The sequence below is a fragment of the Odocoileus virginianus genome, chromosome 6 (assembly GCF_023699985.2).
Source record: "Odocoileus virginianus isolate 20LAN1187 ecotype Illinois chromosome 6, Ovbor_1.2, whole genome shotgun sequence".
Classification (NCBI taxonomy): Eukaryota; Metazoa; Chordata; class Mammalia; order Artiodactyla; family Cervidae; genus Odocoileus; species Odocoileus virginianus.
The window spans coordinates 34,391,654-34,396,078 of NC_069679.1; the positions used below are offsets into that span (position 1 = coordinate 34,391,654).

Consider the following 4,425-nt stretch of genomic DNA (forward strand, 5'->3'; position numbering starts at 1 on the left):
GAAGAAAAATACGCAGCTTCAGGTGGTAACGCTTTCTGGGAGCCATGCTCCTCAAAGAATGTGATTTGGGGACATTGTCGTCTCACTGTAAGTCCCCTTTCAAATTTGTGGAAAATGCCTGTGAAGGCAAAAGTGAGGCCAGATCAGGAGAGAGCGCTAGTTGGGGGTGGGGGGGGGGGGAGGATATTATTCTTCCAGCTATCAACCAGGCAAAATTTTATAAATGAAATTTCTAGAGGTGAGGTTGAGAGTATTGAGAAAGAAATTTTAATTTACGTTAAACTGCTAGTCCTTTATTAGGGCAGGGGGAAATAAAATCTGTTGCAGCTCACTTTCTCAGATGTTTGCTATTCTTACCCACAATTCTGCTCTTAGGGAAGGGGAAGTCTGATTTACAAAATTCAGATAAGGCATGTAAAAAGGCAGAGAGCAGGAAGCAGGCGAGGCTAGGCACAGGAGGCTGCAGCGATGGCCCTGGGAGCTGCGGGTCCGTGCTGCGGAGACAAAGGCGAGGTTGCCCTGAGCAGATGGAGCCTGGGCACACCCCGCCGTGACTTAACAAGATGTTAGCACAAAGCAGGCATTCTGGCTGGTCACACACACTCCAGCAACTCAAATTCACCACCTCAGACCCCTGCGACCTCATCAAAGATGAGTTTCAGCTGCTGCAGGCTCAGTACAATAGTCTGAAACTTGAATGTGACAAGCTGGCCAGCAAGAAACCAGAGGCGCAGCATCATTATGTGATGTACTACGAAATATCCTAGGGCCTCCCAGGTGGCTCAGTGGAGAAGAATTCTTCTGCCAATGTAGGAGATGTGGGTTCATTCCCTGGATCAGGAAGATCCCCAGAAGAAGGGAATGACTGTCCACTCCATTATTCTTGCCTGGAGAATCCCATGGACAGAGGAGCCTGGAGGGCTACAGTCCATGGGGTCACAAAAGAGTCGAACATGACTGAGGGATTAAGCACACGAAATATCCTGCAGCTTTAACATCAAGATGCACAAGCAAGCTGAAATCTTCAAGGGGCTGAACAGGATAAGTGCCAGGACTAAAAAGCAGGTTATAGTTTCTGAGGTCAAGTCCATCATCTGACAGAAACTCCAAGCCCACCAGCTTCCCAGCGGCAGGCTCTTACCCTGCCCTGACCCCATGGCCTGGGGAAGCTACAGCCCCTTCACTGCTGGGACTTAGCATAGGCACTGGCCTCTTCTCACTGTCTGTGTTCCCTGGCTCACCTCTCCAAGGAAAACAATAATGGGCATGATGGCGGTACCCACCAGAAGGATGATGGCAGGTGAGAAGTCAGAGAGTGGGCAGCTGAGATGGGGAGGGAAGGGGGACAAAACGGAGACAGACACGGAGAAAGAGCCAGGTTCATAGTAAGACAGGGTATGCTCAGTTCAGTTCAGTTCAGTCGCTCAGTTGTGTCCGACTCTTTGCTACCCCATGAACCACAGCACGCCAGGCCTCCCTGTCCATCACCAACTCCCAGAGTCCACCCAAACCCATGTCCATTGAGTCGGTGATGCCATCCAACCATCTCATCCTTTGTCGTCCCCTTCTCCTCCTGCCCTCAATCTTCCACAGCATCAAGGTCTTTTCAAATGAGTCAACTCTTCACATCAGGTGGCCAAAGTATTGGAGTTTCAGCTTCAACATCAGTCCTTCCAGTGGACACCCAGGACTGATCTCCTTTAGGATGGGCTGGTTGGATCTCCTTGCAGTCCAAGGGACTCTCAAGAGTCTTCTCCAACACCACAGTTCAAAAGCATCAATTCTTCGGCACTCAGCTTTCTTTATAGTCCAACTGTCACATCCATACATGACCACTAGAAAAACCATAGCCTTGACTAGACGGACCTTTGTTGACAAAGTAATGTCTCTGCTTTTTAACATGCTGTCTAGGTTGGTCATAACTTTCCTTCCAAGGAGTAAGTGTCTTTTAATTTCATGGCTGCAATCACCATCTGCAGTGATTTGGGAGCCCAAAAAAATAAAGTCAGCCACTGTTTCCCCATCTATTTGCCATGAAGTGATGGGACTGGATGCCATGATCTCATTTTTCTGAATGCTGAGCTTTAAGCCAACTTTTTCACTCTCGTCTTTCACTTTCATCAAGAGGCTCTTTAGTTCTTCTTTACTTTCTGCCATAAGGGTGGTGTCATCTGCATATCTGAGGTTATTGGTATTTCTCCCGGCAATCTTGATTCCAGCTTGTGCTTCCTCTGGCCCAGTGTTTCTCATGAGCTATTCTGCATATAAGTTAAATAAGCAAGGTGACAATATACAGCCTTGACATACTCCTTTTCCTATTTGGAACCAGTCTGTTGTTCCACGCTCAGGACTGACTAAACTCTGCTAGTATTTATGGTAGCACCTGTTGGGCCCCTCGCCCTACCAATGTGCCACCCCCGACTTTGCTCCTACCCTTGACTCCTGGCCTCCCTCCTCTCCCTGTGCAGCCTGAAAGGGTGAATACCTCCTCAGGCCACAGATAAGGCAAGCTGCAGCCTAGAAGTGCAAATGGGAGGCCAGGTTAGAAGGGAGCAAAACGTCTAGCAGGTCAACACCCACTGCAATTCCTGGACTCACACACGTGTAATTGACATCCTCCTGTGAGCCCCTCCTGGAACACCCCACCTCCCACCCTGTCACTCCATGCAACCACTATGTTAGCTGACCCTGCTGCACTGGAGTCCCCATGACTCCCCCTCCTCCACACTCATCCTCCGCTACTTCCTGATGCCCACACCCACCTGGTTCTCTCCCCTCACCCAAGAAAGAGGGGTTGGGGACAGTATGTTTAGATCATGGAGCAGGATGGGGCAGGTGATGACCCAGAATTCCCTTTCTCCCCTTCCCAAATAAAGCTGTTGTTCAGCCGCTAAGTCATGTCCAACTCTTCATAACCCTATGGACTGTAGCCCACTAGGCTCCTCTGTCCATGGGATTCTCCAGGCAAGAATACTGGAGTGGGTCACTATGCCCTCCTCCAGGGGATCTTCCCGACCCAGGGATCAAACCCAAGTCTCTTGATTCTCCTGCACTGGTAGGCAGATTCTTTACCACTGCACCACCTAGGAATAAAGATGCTGCTGCTGCTAAGTCGCTTCAGTCGTGTCCGACTCTGTGAGACCCCATAGATGGCAGCCCACCAGGCTCCCCCATCCCTGGGATTCTCCAGGCAAGAACACTGGAGTGGGCTGCCATTTCCTTCTCCAATGCATGAAAGTGAAAAGTGAAAGTGAAGTCGCTCAATCGACTGTTAGCGACCCCATGGACTGCAACCCACCAGGCTCCTCCATCCATGGGATTTTCCAGGCAAGAGTAGGAATAAAGATGAGGGTACTCTAAATAAATAAATGCAATAAAAGTAAAAACCAGGAAAAAATTTTTTTAAATCTTCCCAGACCAAAAAAAAAGTCTTCCCAGACAGAAGAAAATCTTGCTATTTTTTTCTCAAGGAAAAGAAGCTCCCAGTTTTATTCTTTTACAGGAAACTACTGCAATAAAATTCTTAGAGAAACCCTAAGGCCCCTGGGTATTGCACGGGTGAGTATTCATTACAAGAAACAGATGATGTTCTTCTTGCATATATTCCTTCTGCTACTGTGGAAATGTGCCATACTCACTTTCTCTTCCATACTAAAACTGAACTTTATATGAGAAATTTTTTTGTAGTTATTGTGCACAGAAATGATTACAGGAACAATGTCTATAACTTGCCCAGTTTTATAAAAGAAAGAAATACCTGGCTAAGAAGGGTAGCACTTTTCATCTGAGGACCCATAAATTAAATCAAAATTTGGCAATCTTGCAAATAGGCTTCCAGGTCTCCTGGCCCTAGAACTGAGGACAAGAAAAAAGTTCTCTGCAGGTGCACACACCAACCTCTACCCTCCAAATCCACCACCCATATCCAGAGCACCTCCACTTACTTTCTTGATTCCCAAGGATAGGTGAGCCAATTCAAAACACTAACATAAATTTCTCAGATTGTTATATTTGGATATTAAACAGACTGGAAAGTTTGGGAGGGAATCTGGTAGAAAGGAGGTTGGAGAGGAGAGGACAGAATAATGGACATGAGAGCATTAAGATGGCATTCTGCAGTAGACACCTTGAAGGCAGGGGTCAGGTGTACACAACAGAAAGGCACCATGATTGTTTAGAGACCTGAGGGTCAAAGAACAGGGTTCATGCGAAGCAGGAGAACAGAAAGGTCAGAGAGTGTCAAGTCCACACGGCACTCTGCCTCAGTCTTTTGATGGCTGACTCAAGCCCCTCCTCTGCATGTACATGGCAGATTGCTGACCCTATCCTAGACCACTTTTCCTAAGTGGCACTGAGCAGTGTAAGGAATGGAGATGAGAAGAAAGACTCTTACTCAGGCCTTGATTTCCATGGGATCCAGGCCTC

The 4,425-nt window shown here is 47.7% G+C and overlaps 1 pseudogene; it reads left to right on the forward strand.

Moving 5' to 3' along the window:
* Window positions 1-563: 563 nt before the first annotated feature.
* LOC110149288 (TLE family member 5 pseudogene) lies at window positions 564-1,304 on the forward strand (annotated as a pseudogene).
* The last annotated feature ends 3,121 nt before the right edge of the window (window positions 1,305-4,425 follow it).